Source organism: Mustela erminea, chromosome 7, assembly GCF_009829155.1.
Source record: "Mustela erminea isolate mMusErm1 chromosome 7, mMusErm1.Pri, whole genome shotgun sequence".
Classification (NCBI taxonomy): domain Eukaryota; kingdom Metazoa; phylum Chordata; class Mammalia; order Carnivora; family Mustelidae; genus Mustela; species Mustela erminea.
In genome coordinates, this window is record NC_045620.1 from 80,274,366 (window position 1) to 80,288,667 (window position 14,302).

General features: G+C 45.0%; 1 long non-coding RNA gene across 1 annotated transcript in view; it reads right to left on the minus strand.

Moving 5' to 3' along the window:
* LOC116595625 overlaps nt 1-8,986 on the minus strand; it is a 40,956-nt gene extending 31,970 nt beyond the window's left edge. The window contains exons 1-5 of the long non-coding RNA XR_004287779.1: nt 8,855-8,986; nt 8,552-8,777; nt 6,686-6,760; nt 4,303-4,382; nt 4,138-4,213 (exon numbers count right to left, since the gene is read on the minus strand). This is a non-coding gene — a long non-coding RNA (uncharacterized LOC116595625). The remainder of the gene's footprint in view (nt 1-4,137; nt 4,214-4,302; nt 4,383-6,685; nt 6,761-8,551; nt 8,778-8,854) is intronic.
* Nucleotides 8,987-14,302: the final 5,316 nt, after the last annotated feature.

The window sequence follows — 14,302 nt, forward strand, 5'->3', positions numbered from 1 at the left end:
ATCTTACATATCTAAATCATCCAGAGGCCAATTTAAAATAAACTTTAAGCATTGATCTTAATTTTTTCTCTTCAATAAGATATTTAAATCTTAATGTAAACTAAATATACCTTTGTAGTAATGTGTTGTTATTTATGGAATTTGACTTACACTATAGGAAAACAAATACATTAAGAAGGGAAACAAATACTAAGGTCTGTTAGATCCTTAGCAAAACTGCCACTCTCTCCCAAGTGTACTTTTGTTTTCCAGGTATGTGGGCATATGCTAACTGGTTTAGGAAACTACAAGAGTGTGAAACAAGTAGGGGCAAGCTTCTCACTAAGAAGTCTCTGATGGGGGTGCCGGGGTGGCTCAGTGGGTTAAAAGCCTCTGCCTTCAGCTCGGGTCGTGATCCCAGGATTCTGGGATCGAGCGCCAAGTTGGGCTCTCTGCTCAGCAGGGAGCCTGCTTCCTCCTCTCTCTCTCTCTCTCTCTGCCTGCCTCTCTGCCTACTTGTGATGTCTGTCTGTCAAATAAATAAATAAAATCTTAAAAAAAAAAAGTCTCTGATGGTAATATTTCTGTTAGGTCAAAGTTAAAAATAATGATATCGAGTAAGTAAGAAACTATAATAAGTTAAGTCCATGATTATCAGAACTGTTTCTGAAGACCAACTCTTCAAGAATGTGGGCTCTGAGACAAGGGACAGAAGGGGGAGAAACCACAAACTGGTCCAAGGAACACTCTCCCGTCCTGAGAAGCAGAGGCTGGTCTGTTACCTTTGTAGGTCCCCTCGCCATCAATCTAAAGTGTGGATCTCTAGGGGAACCAAATGGCTGTCACTCTGGGAGGGTTAGGACCACTGGATCCTGGCCATTCTTGCCAGATCAGGATTTCAATACATGGTCAGCTGGTGCTACAATAATGAGGGATTGCCAAAAATACAGGCAAGCTCTTGAAGTGAAGAAGAGCCTTCCTTGTGTCTGCCCCCAGGATGTTTGGAGCTATCTGGGAACTTGGAGCTAGAAGCCTTCAGCTTCTAGCCCTGGCTTTGCAGGTGACTATGTGACCTACTATCATTTATAATATGTCTTATGTTCCAGCATCCACTCCCTCAAGGCTGCAATTTTGTGCAAATTAGGAAAAGGTGCCCTAGGCAGGCAGACAGACAGAGCCCCTCACTGAAGGCGTCTGGCCTGGAGGATGGAGTACCAGCTATTTGACCGCCCCCCCCTCCCGCACCACATCATCCACAAGCCAGAAGACTGTCATTCCCCATCAGTTTTCAAACAAGCATTGTTCCTCTTGAAAAACCCTCCCTGTGGACACCCTCCAAAGACTACCCCAAAACTCAGTTCCCCCTTCTCACCCTTCAATAAGGTCACCATGTGGCTAAACCTAAGGGACAGTTTTTTTCTCATTTTATAAGCTCTCAGGAAAGTTTGACCCTGCTGATCACTCTCTCCTTAAAATTATATTCCCTTGGCCCCTATGGCACCACACACTCCTGGTTCTCCTCCTCTCTCTCTGGTTTTTCGATTGCTCTGGCTGGGGCTTCCTCCTTGAAACCATGTTTAGGGACACCTGGTGGCTCAGGTGGTTAAGCGGCTGTCTTCAGCTCAGGTCATGATCCCAGGGTCCTGAGATCGAGTCCCGTGCATTGGGCTGCTTGTTCAGTGGGGAGCCTGCTTCTCTCTCTGCTTTTCTCTGACTCTGCCTGCCACTCTGCCTACTTGTGTGTTCTCTCTCTTTCTGACAAATAAATAAATAAAATCTTAAAATAAAAAAAAAAAACCTTAAAAAAAAACAAACATGTTTAAATGTGAGCCTTCCTCAAGCCTCAATCCTGACCTTCCTATCTTCCCATTCTAGACTCTTTCATTGGGGCCAAGGCTCTCAAATACTATTTCCATAGCCAGGGCAACTCTTATTCCTGCATCCTCCCATTTGCCCCAGGAAGGAGCTGTCTGGAGCACCTCTCCTGGCTGTCTCTCCATTACTTACCACTCTCCTCCAAAGACCATGTAATTGAGCTGATGGGAAAGATTGGAGAAAGAATGTACTAGCTCTGGTGACAACATGGCCGGTACTGGCAACCTCCCCAGCAGACCAGAAGGCTGGCAATGGGGGTGGAGAAGTTCAATTTGAGGTAAAGGTATGACGAAGCCCAATGATGGCTGTAGATTTCCAGCTGCATTTCAACTTGAGCAGCAATAAAATTGGTCTACTAATTCCTAGTGGCAGTCTGATCTTAACTCTCAGTTGATTCTGAACTTGGATGAAAGGGGTTGGATTTGTTTCCTCTTCACCACCAAAACCCACTCCATGGTCTACAAACCAGGAAAACTTAATAAATGGGCACCACAGGGCATCTGGGTGGCTCAGTGGGTTAAACCTCTGCCTTCGACTCAGGTCATGAACTCAGGGTCCTGGGATCGAGCCCCACATCAGGCTCTCTGCTCAGCAGGGAGCCTGCTTTCCCCCAGTCCCCTGCCTGCCCTTGCGCTAACTTGTGATTTTTCTCTATCAAATAAATAAACAAAATCTTAAAAAAAAAAAAAAGAAAAGAAATAGGCACCAAGATAGGAGAAATAAGATATACCCAGAAAGAAGGATGCTTCAGGTGTGGCTGGACTAGAAGGTTGTCAGTACTTGTAAGCAGAGGGCTTCCAGGTCTCTGACTGCTTTAAGACACAGCAGTTTAATGAGACTGGTGTCAAGGGGCTTGGGCAAACCCAGGCCTTTGCAACCTCAGTGCATACAGGCTGTGAAGGATTTTGCAATTTACAGATCTAAGCGGGGGCACCCAACATGGGGATTAGAAGAGTGTCTCCATCACTTAAAGCATACAGAGTTTCAGTGAAAAAAATTCTTTAGGCACTAGTGGTCAGGAAAATTTCTTGCTGATCCTACCATATTTCTTTGCCAGGAACCGCCTAAGGGAAGCCATTTCACCTGAAATGTCCTGTAAAGGGAGCTAGGTACCACTGGGGTGAGAGCTGTGGTTCTTGAACTCTTAACATTCTTAAGACTCACCTACTGAGTTGTTTACTTTCCTGGGCTCCCTCCCTCGATTCCGTAGCTCTGGGGTGAGCATTTCTAACAAGCTCCCGGGTGGAGCCGTACTGTGGACTACTGAGAACACCGGGTTAGAACGAACCAGTTGTGCGGTTCTAGCATTAGATGCATTAAATCAACTACCTCAAATGCTCTTCCTCTCTGTTATGTTGAACTGAACCCATTTGCTTTAGTGCCAAGGAGTGAACTGAAATGGAATTAACCTCCTGGATCCTTAAGACTTACCTACAGACTCCTAGAATCACCCTGAAGCCTCACCATGTGGATCAAAAATCCTCCAGATTTGTTACCTGAGCCCAGCCATGGCTTTGATCAGAGATTCAAATAAGGGCCTTTTGTGATGGTTGGCAGGCCATCTTCTTGGGCATTAATGAAAATATTAGTAAATCAAAGGTTCAGAAAGAACAGCAAAAGGCAGGGCGCCTGGGTGTCTCAGTCAGTTAAGCATCTGCCTTCTGCTCAGGTCATGATCCCAGAGTCCTGGGTCTCCCTGATCAGGGGAGAGCCTGCTTCTCCCTCTCCCTCTGGCGCTCCCCCTGCTTGCGCTCACGCTCTCGCTCTCTCTCTCTGTCAAATAAATAAATAAAATATTAAAAGGCCTGTGCCTTTTACATACTGTAACATACTGTCCCCAGGAATCAAGGAGGAACTGGATTGGTTTAGAAACCAAACTCTAGTAAGGCTCTTCTGAACTCTTTTCTCAACTGGCCCCTGACCCCTGGGCTTCCATGTTTATCTCTACATTGTCCAGTGTTAGTAAGAATCCTGTTAAGTCAGTTTAACCAGAATCCCACCTCCCCTTGATATCTAATCAGGTTCCTCGTCCTCCAGCACCCCCAGGCGATGTCCAATCTCCCTGGCCTGCATTCAGCAAGAGTCCTGTGAGGTGGGCTTAGCCAGAAACCACCCCCCAACTCCTGATGCTTCTTCTGAGTGATTTTTCCATCCACACACACCCCTCCTCACTCTATGGCTGTACATTCCCACTTGCCTATGCTGTATTCTGAGTTGAGCCCAATCTCTCTCCCCTAATGCAAAACCCCATTGTAGTGGTTCCTACCCCAGAGTCTGCCTTACCGTTCATTCTCTAACAAGATCTGTGAATACTTGTTTCTTTAACAAAACTTTGATCTTGAAGTCAGAATGAGAGCAGCTGCAGAGGGAAAAAGAAATAAAAGAGTGTAAGAATGATAACAGAGGGGGTGTCAGCAGGGGGAGCCTGGGGTCCGACCAGAGACATACCTTGGTTGTCGCAGCCAGTGTCTATTCTGATCATCCAGCATGGGGCCTTACCACCACGGCCATGTAGAGAGAAGGATTTCCTTAAAAGACAGGTTTTGATCATGGAGGTCTGGCTAGTCCAATATGAAAGGTGAAATGAGATATGTATGCTTGGACCTAACCGCTCTTAAAGAAGGTGTAAACAACTTTTTGTTTGTTTTGGTTATTACTAGACCAGAAAGATTGACTAAAGGGAGGTGAACTCTCATAGAGGGAGGTGAAATTTCAGAGAAGAGGCTGGAATATTCTAGACCCTGCCACCCCAACCAGAGAAGTACAGTTCCAGGAAGCTCTTGAGAAGTACCTTCGTAAAAGGTCAGATAAGGAGTCAACAATAAGTTTAATTGGGGAATCACCCTTTAAAGATTGCGACAGTTATAACAGGTAGTCACATAACCATGGCCAGACTGGAGCGGGGAGGTCTGGGAAGATGAGCACAGAATGCTTCTAGCATTACCAGTGGGCTTTAAGGGGGCTTAGTCATGACAGGAGACAATGCAGGCCTGGCATGTGCCCTGAGGGAACCTACCCAGGAAACTTCTGCAGGAGGACATTCAGAAAAGGCCCAGGAAGATGAAATGCGCTGCTTGCAAACCAGGCAGGACATTGGTAGATGGAGTCCAGGCCTAGGTTATATACCGGTCCAGGATGCTAGCTCCATCCACGACAAACACCCAGCCCAAGAGGAGAGATAAAGGAGGGCAAGACCCATGTCGACAGCTGTATTTCTGGCAGACTCAGAACTTCATTACTTCACGTTGTTTGCTGGGGTGGACCCCACAAGACACAGTCTCAGGAGTGCACCAGGAAAGCAAACGTCTTGACTCAAAAGCAAAGGGAAAGGAAGAGTAAAACGCTAATCGATGCAGCAAAAACATCGCTGGCTTGCCTGATAAAGAAGGAAATGATCAACCTAAGAAGAACATTAAAGGGACACCAAGGAGGCTCAGTCATTTAAACCTCTGCCTTCGGCTCAGGTCGTGATCCCAGGGTCCCGAGATAGAGGGGCATCAGGCCCCTCAGTCAGTGGGGAACCTGCTTCTCCCTCTGCCTGTCATTCCCCCTGCTTGTGCACACTCTCTCTTTTTCTGACATATAAATAAATTGGGGGGGGAAAAGGCATATTAAAATGTTAAAAATGGGGCCGAATCTTCCTAAAAAGAGAAGTGGAATGACAGAGGCAAACGGATATCAGAGACACGTCCCACTTCACAGAAAAAAACCAGACAGTCTCTGCAGCCTTTGGGACAACTTGAATACCCAAGAGAAAGGCATTGCTCTGTGGCCTAGCACATGGGCGACAGGTTGTGCCCCCCAAAAAGCAGAGAAGAGGCTCAAAACCACCACCACAAACAAATATGTGCAGGGTACTATTCTAGGTTCTGGGACTCCATCATGGAGCATATAGCCAACAGCAGGTTTGGTTGAGAAATCCTCTAGGAATGGTTCTCCAGATTAAAAAAATAAGAAAACTGCTTTAGGAGGCCGGTATTACAGGCCTAAGACATTCTGGACAAGAGGCAATAGTTCCTAGGGGCTTGGAAAAGCTGATAATATTCAGAGGTTTTGCCAGGCACAACTTTGGTAGCTTGAAAGCTTCCACGGGGGGAGTACTTACACCAAGGAAACTGGCAAATGCTAGAAATCAGGGTCTCTCTCTCTCTGTCTCCTCAAGGGAGCCAACTGATCTGCACCCCACTGCAAGGGCAGCTCATAAGAAGAACTGGTTTTTACAGAGACATGGGGGAAAGAGAAATTAGGGGGTTTTAAATATACAGAATGGGGAAGAAAGGAGGCTCTGGCGAATCCTGGACCATCATTAAAAATTTCTAGGGACGCCTCGGTGGCTCAGTGGGTTACACCTCTGCCTTCGGCTCCGGTCATGATCTCCGGTTTCTGGGATCCAGTCCCTCATGGGGCTCTCTGCTCAGTGGGGAGCCTGCTTCCCATCTCTGTCTGCCTGTCTGTCTACTTATGATCTCTCTCTCTCTCACACAAATAAATAAAATATTTTTTAAAATGTTTTCTAAAATTTTCAAGAGGGTGGGAAGGTTTCAGTTTCCAGATAGGATATGGTACACCTAGGCCATAATTAACCTCTGGATGAAAGAGGTCTCCCAACCCCAAAAAGGTCACGGGTCAAGCACTGTAGCAAACTGCCATGGAGACTCAGAGGCATTCAGACAAGGCTGATAGCGACAAGATTTTCTCTTTCCTGTTTTCTCAGTCTTCCTTCCTTCCCTCAGCTACCGATAGGCCTCTGCCAGGGTTTGCACCTGGCACCAGTACTATGTGTGTGTTCTGAGATTCCAAGAACCTTATTTTGATTGAAGTCGATACTCACCATGATTTGGGCTGCCCATCACCCGCCACCTCTTCCCCCTCCTTAAGAGTCTTGGTGGGAGGCAGAGTCTATCTCCTATTATAGAACGAGAAATGCCATTTACTCACTTTCCCAGCTTCCCTTGCAGCCATATGACACGGGTGCGGCCACATGACCAAGGCCCAGTCAGTGAGACACACTCACCCAGAGCTTTGAATCCGGAGTCGGTGATATACAGACACGGGGGTCTGGCAGAGAATTCTCCATGGAGAGGGCGGTGCATAGCTCAGGAGTGGACAACTGGGTCTTCATGGGCCAGTTGACAGGTCACACCACTCAAAGCCAGGTTTTCCAGTCCCCCCCTGCAACTCCCCCAACTCTTCAAAGAACTAACCATAAATTTCTTCTCTGCTTAAATCAGGTAGAACCCCCTTGTACAGCTCACAGCTGATAATCACGGCTGATACAACAGGTCTAAATGCCACACGGACCAGCAGATGGGCTCATGTTATTCTAAGTTTCTCAGGTGTGGGGCTGGTGCTGGGGTAACCGGCTATGTCCTGTTAACCCTTTGGACTCCAACAGTGGAACATAGAAGAGACACTGGCTGCAACCATAGAGGGAACCCCCCGTCTCTTCCCAGGCACTGAGTTCAGTGAGCTTGAACATAAGGAGTTTGTGTGCAGGATCCTGGGTGGCTCAGTCAGTTAAGCGTTTGCCTTTGGCTCAGGTCATGATCCCAGGGTCCTGAGATCAAGTCCCACACCGGGCTCCCCACTTAGCGGGGAACCTGCTTCTCCCTCTCCCTCTGCCTGCAGCTCCGTTTGCTTGTGTTCACTCTCTCTCTCAAATAAATAAATAAATCTTAAAAAACAAACAAACAAAAAGGACAAGTTTGTGAAAGAGATAGCTGTGCGCTTCCATGTCTGTGGGCTTCATCTTACAAGCACGTGGAGATCCGGTCTGGTAGCTTTCACTGCTCCTTGGGAATGTAAGACTGTATTTCAGAACATCTAAATACCACCACGGAAGGGGGAGAAACTGCCAAATAAACTTTAACACAACACTTGTCACTTAAAATGTTGATCTTATACTTACTTAACAAGCTCTTTTAGACTTACTTAGACATAGATTTTACCATATGTTGTTCTTGTGCATACATAAAAAGGAAAAACATGAGCAAAATAACCAAGTATTCTTAGAAGCGCTTTATATTCAGAACCCAAATATTCTGAATCATGTTTGTTTTCAGAGTTGGAAAAGAGCTTTTAGTGAATATCATTTTACTTTTTTCCTAAGCCTTCACACAAGTCTAGAACATACTCTGCATACAGATCTTTTTACATTAAGAACTCTGTTTTACAGTGTTTCCCCTTCTCACATTTCCTTCAAGCTTTTTGATTATTTGAAATAATTTTGGACTCACAATAACTTGCAAAAATAGCACAAACAGTTCCTATAGGGGCGCCTAGGTGGCTCAGTCAGTTAAGCATTTGCAATTGGCTCAGGTCATGATCCCAGGGTCCTGGAATCGAGCCCCATAGCCAGCTCCCTCCTCAGCGGAGAGCCTGCTTCTCCCTCTCCCACTCCCCTTGCTTGTGTTCCCTCTCTCGCTATCTCTCTCTGTCAGAAAAACAAATTTTAAAAAAAAAAAAAAGAGTTCCTGTATATGTACTACCTAGCTTCCCCTCAGGTTTCAAATTACCTTTCAAAAATTGAGATCTCATGCTCATACCACAAAATTCACCCTTTGAAAATATACAGTTCAATGGTTTTTAATATGCTTACCATCATCACTACATATTCCAGAAGGTCTCCATCACCCCCACAAAGAAACCTTACACCCATTAGCCATTATCCCCCAGCCCACTGCGCCTACTCTCTTACCTGCAACCACTAATTCACCTTCTGTCCCTATGGCTGGGCCACTTTTTAAATCAGAGTGGCCTGTGTGATCGCAGACAGTGTCACCTTCTGCGTCATCAAGAGCACTGGCGATGGAGCTTTTTACAAAAGTGCTCTGCTCCGTCTGCTGGGTTTTCTTCCAAGCTGCTGATGCCCGTTCTTCCAGTTTTGATGCACATGGCAGGCAATGACACGTCCATTGTAACAGCTGCCTGGCAACTGAGATTGTCATTTGACTCCCCATTTTATAGAGGTTAAAATGTGGAGGGGGGAAAAAAAGCTCACCTCTTAGTATTGATGAAACTCTGTGATGGAAGTTTATTTGGGACATTTCAACTTAGTTGGTATTGCATCACTGTCAAACATCATATTGTCCTGTGTTTATATTGTCACCTGATCCCGTTGCAGAGCTTCTGGCAAACCCGTTGGACAAAAAACAGCTGAGCAAATACGAGACAGGAATGAGGATAGTGATCCTCTTTTCACCATAGGGGGCACTGGGCATTTAATTAAAGAACTGGTCTGCTCCCATTTCAGAGCTTCTTGGAGAAAAGGCTAAATTACCTGTCAATTGACAAAGGAACCCAAAGAAACACTGGATAGCAGGGTGTCGGCGTAGAGGTTGGCTTCATAAAGGTGGGAGCAGGACAACAGGTTTCTAATCCTCACTTCAGGAAGTCCCCTGCCATGACGGAAGCACAGAGTGACCCCGCTTGCCTCCTCTCCAGTCCTCACTAACAACACGCTGGTGATTTTCTGATTGTCCGTTCCCCACCCCTTTCTGCCCAGCTCTGTGCCTGGGCAGGCTGACTGCTACGGACTACATTCCATGGTCCTGATAGTCCCCTCGTTTCCTGGGGGTCTGGTCGACAGGAGCGAGTTCAGGTGGTGGGACAAGCAAGTAGGCAGGTGTTTATCTTCCCCCACAGCCTCCCCTCCCCCTGGGAGCAGTCAGGGCCAGTTTCGGCACTGGTTTCTTTCCTCTGCCACAGTCCTGTTTGGCAGCATTTCTGCCTTGGCTAGAGCTCTCACTGAGTTCTGGTAAGAGCTCCCTTCCCTGATCCTCACGAGAACTTCCCTCTCTAGAGTTCCTGGATGCTTCTGTGTCCTTTGTTGGGACTCTTAACCTTGCCCAGGCCTCTGTAAATAATCCCTTTGCTATATTCCCCTCAATTATCTCTTTGAGTATACCATGTGTTTCCTGCTGAAACACACAGTCCTTGCCCCAGGAGGAGTGACTCACACACAGCTTGGTGCCTCTCCTCCTCTCTGTCCGGATGTGTGCCCCTGCAGCAGGCACCCAGGCCTTTCTCCCACAAAGCACAATTTTGTTGGGCCTGGCTCTGTTTCTGCAACAGGGTGTCTGCCGTTGGTAGCCAATAGGTTTAAATTCAGTGGAAAGATATTTAAAAACCCAGTTTTGTCTACTAATCAAAGCTGTATTCTACAATCCAGTTTTAACCAATTAAAAAGCTGAGATTAAAATAATATAATAAAATTAATTAATTAATTAATTAATTAAAAAGCTGGGATTTTGTTCCCTAAGATCTATTTCTCTGTTGCTCTGAATTCAGAAGATAGGAGGCATTATTCATGGGTCCCCTTAAATCCCACAACCACTCTCATATTTATATCTCAAGTTTCAGCTCCCTACAGAAAGCTATATTGTTTGGAATGCCTGGGTGGCTCAGTCGGTTAATCAAGCGTCTGCCTTCGGCTCAGGTCATGATCCCCGTGTTCTGGGATGGAGTCCTGCATCAGGTTTCCTGCTCAGCGAGGAGTCTGCTTCTCCCTCTGCCTGCTGCTCCCCCTGCTTGTGCGCTCTCTCTCTCTCTCTGATAAATAAATAAATAAAAGCTATATTGTTTAGCAAGCTGTTCAAAACAAATATATCCATGACAAACTTATGATCTACGTCTTTCTACCCCAACCTTCTCCAATGTTCCCTATTTCATCCTATTGTACCGTTCTCCACCCAGTTGCTGGAAACCAGAAAGTCATTCTTGGAACCTTCTTAACCCTGAAATACACACATTTTCAAATACTATAGATCCTGCCTCTGAACAGATCATTAATCCACCCATCCTCTCTCCATCTGCTGCAACCTTGGTATAAGCCACCATTAACTCTTGCTGGGACTGTAATAATGGCTTTTTTAAAAAAGTCTTAAGATGTAAACACACTATAAGAGACAAAAATTTGCCCTTTTCTAGAGTCTCAAATGTATCATGAAGCTTCCAGAAGTTCAAAATAGCTAAGAAAACATTCATTCTAGTATAGAATGAATTCTAGTCATTTTTTCTAATAGTAAGTGACATTTTTTTCTTACTTTTTTTTTTTTAAGTAAGCTCTACACGCAATGTGGGGCTTGAACTTATGACCACACGATCAGGAGTTACACGCTCCACTGACAAAGCAAGCCAGGCATCCCAAGTGACATATTTTTAAAGATTTTTATTTATTTATTTGACAGACAGAGATGACAAGCGGGCAGAGAGGCAGGCAGACAGAGAAGGGGGAAGCAGGCTCCCCGCTGAGCAGAGAGCCTGATGCAGGGCTTGATCCCAGGACCCTGGGATCATGACCTGAACCGAAGGCAGAGGCTTTAACCCACTGAGCCATCCAGGCGCCCCTTAAGTGACATATTTTTAAATGAAAGCATCTAACTACAGTATCTAAGGGCCTTAAGACAAAAAAGTAACTGATCAAGGTTTTGGAGCTGTAGGAACCATGAAGGGTGTGCTCCAGGTTTGCAAGTGCTCCCTAGGTTGAGAACTGAGCCATATCTGGAGGTCAATAATAGCATCATTGTTCTTGGAGATACGTAATAAGGAAGACACCTTTTTTTTTTTTTTAAGATTTTATTTATTTATTTATTTCACTGATAGAGATTACAAGTAGGCAGAGAGGCAGGCAGAGAGAGGAGGAAGCAGGCTCCCTGCTGAGCAGAGAGCCCAATGTGGGGCTCGATGCCAGGACCCTGGATCATGACCTGAGCCGAAGGCAGAGGCTTTAACCCACTGAGCCACCCAGGTGCCCCAGGAAGACACCTTTGACCCCAGTATCCTCCAGGGCTCTCTACCCAAGTTTGTTGCTGTTGTGGGCTGAATTGTGTACCCCAAAAAGATATGTTCAAGTCCAGTCCCAGTGAATGTCCTGTTATCTAGAAATAGGTCATTGCAAATGTATTTAGTTAAATGAGGTCACATTGAATTAGGGTATGATTGGTGTCCCTATAGGAATAGGAGAATAAACACAGACACTGATACAGAGGAAAGGAGGCCACAAGAAGACAGAGGCAGGGATGAGAGAGACACTGCCACAAGCCAAGAACACCTAGGGCTACCAGATGCCGGAAGAGGCAGAGAAGTATTCTCCCCCGGAGCCTTTGGAGGGAGCATAGCTCTGCAACATTGATTTCAGATTATCTCTATTATCTCTAGAACCATGAGACAATACATTTCTGTTTGTGGTACTTTGTTACAGAAGCCATGGAAACTAATAAACCAGCTTTTAGGAATATAGTCCTCAAGAACACCAATTAGCAAACTATGGCCCATTGGCCAAACCCAGCTCACCGCCTGTTTTTATATGGTTCATGAGGTAAGAACTCTTTTTTCTTCAGAATGTCTGCAATAAATTTAAGGATAGAGAATATTAACTTCAAACCTCAGTTAAGTGAAATGTTATCTCCCAAAAAAGAATTCAATGTTTGTCATCAACAGATCTGTATTATAAAAAAAAAAATTACACTCAATTACTATTATGTTTTTTCAAAAAGATCTATTTATTTGAGAGAGAGAGAATGGTGGGGGGATTGGGGGAAGGGGCAGAGAGAGAGGGAGAGAGAATATCAAGCAGACTCTAGCCCTAGGGAGCACCTAATCAACTTTCTGTCTCTCTGGATCTGTCTATTCTAGACATTTGTTTTTAAAAGATTTTATTTATTTGTTTGACAGAGAGAGAGATCACAAGTAGGCATAGCAGTAGGCAGAGAGAGGGGGGTAAGCAGGTTCCCTGCTGAGCAGAAAGCCAATGCGGGGCTCGATCCCAGGACCCTGAGATCACAACCTGAGCCAAAGGCAGAGGCTCAACCCACTGAGTTACCCAGGCGCCCTATATTAGACATTTTATAGACATGGTCCATGTTACTTTTCTTTACTTGCTTTGGTTGATCTTAATTTTTATTTTGTTTTCTTTCAATACTTTAAAACAAGAACAAGAACTAATACCAGAAGCATGAGCTGTAGGTGGCTTTGACTTCTCTGACATAAGTCTTTCCTATCCTGAAATTTAGCCCATAGTTGAGGCCCCACTAGCTACATGCCCTATGCGGACTAAAAATGTCTTGGACTTCCCCTTACAAAAATGCTCTGTGACTAAACATCGTGAGATCAGGAAACTGGACCCCAATGGACAGGGATACTGAGCCTCCTAGCTTGTAGCTCTTTGAGCAGCTGAGTTGACAAGACAGAAATCAGCCCAAACATCTCTCGTAGTTTGCTGGTACCGTAGACACCCCCCCCCCCAACCGCTTTACCAGAGGTTTTGCCTGCCATGGTTTCAGTTACCCATGGTCAACTGCGGTCTGGAAGCAGATAATCTTTCCTGTGACCTATTGTCAGAAGGAAAAATAGTAGCCTAATGCTAAGTCACAACGCCTCACGATTTCCACATCATCTCATCCCGTAGGCATTTTATCATCTCACATCATCACAAGAAGAGGAAGGGTGAGTACAGCACATAAGCTATTTTGAGAGAGAGTGAGAGAGACCACATTCACATAACTTTTATTACAGTATATTGTTCTAATTGTTCCATTCATTATTCATCATTGCTGTTAAAATCTCTTACTGTGTCTAACTTACAAATTAAGCTCTAACATAGGGATGTCTGTACAGGAAAGGATATAGTGCATATATGGCTCAGTACTAGCTATGGTTTCAGGCATCCACTGGCAGTCATAGGACATATCCCCACATATAACCAAAGATGAGGGTGGAGGAACTACTGTAATATGAATCTCTGAAATAGGAATAAAAAGCGGTAAAAAGAAAATTACTTAACACAAATTGCCCTTGAGAAATATAGCATAATCTTTAAACATGTCATATTAACTAAGATGAAGTTCTTTCAGAATTGAGATTTTTAAAGAATCTTACTTGGTCTCGTGGATTATTTGCTTTTATTATTGGTAACAGATCCTCTGACAGAAAACCAACTCTTCACTTTGCTTGTCATGGTGATTAACTCTATTGAGTTCATTAGAAAATGGGCCCTTGAGTTCTCTCCTTAATCAATAAAGAGCCATAGCATTTAAATCAACTCATCTGGGGCGCCTGGGTGGCTCAGTGGGTTAAGCCGCTGCCTTCGGCTCAGGTCATGATCTCAGGGTCCTGGGATCGAGTCCCGCGTTGGGCTCTCTGCTCAGTGGGGAGCCTGCTTCCTTCTCTCTCTCTCTGCCTGCCTCTCAGTGTATTTGTGGTTTCTCTCTGTCAAATAAATAAATAAAAATCTTTAAAAAAAAAAAATCAACTCATCTATTGTTCTGGTTATCTATGGTGCATATCTATGGTGCATAACAAAACCCAAGTTCATTGGCTTAGAACAATAAACCTTTTATTATCTCTCAAGGTTTGTGTGGGTCAGGAATCCAGGAAGGGTTCCACTAGGTGGTTCTGCCTTAGGATCTCTCTTGCGGTTGCAGGAGCTAAAAGAGTGGGCATTGGCAGA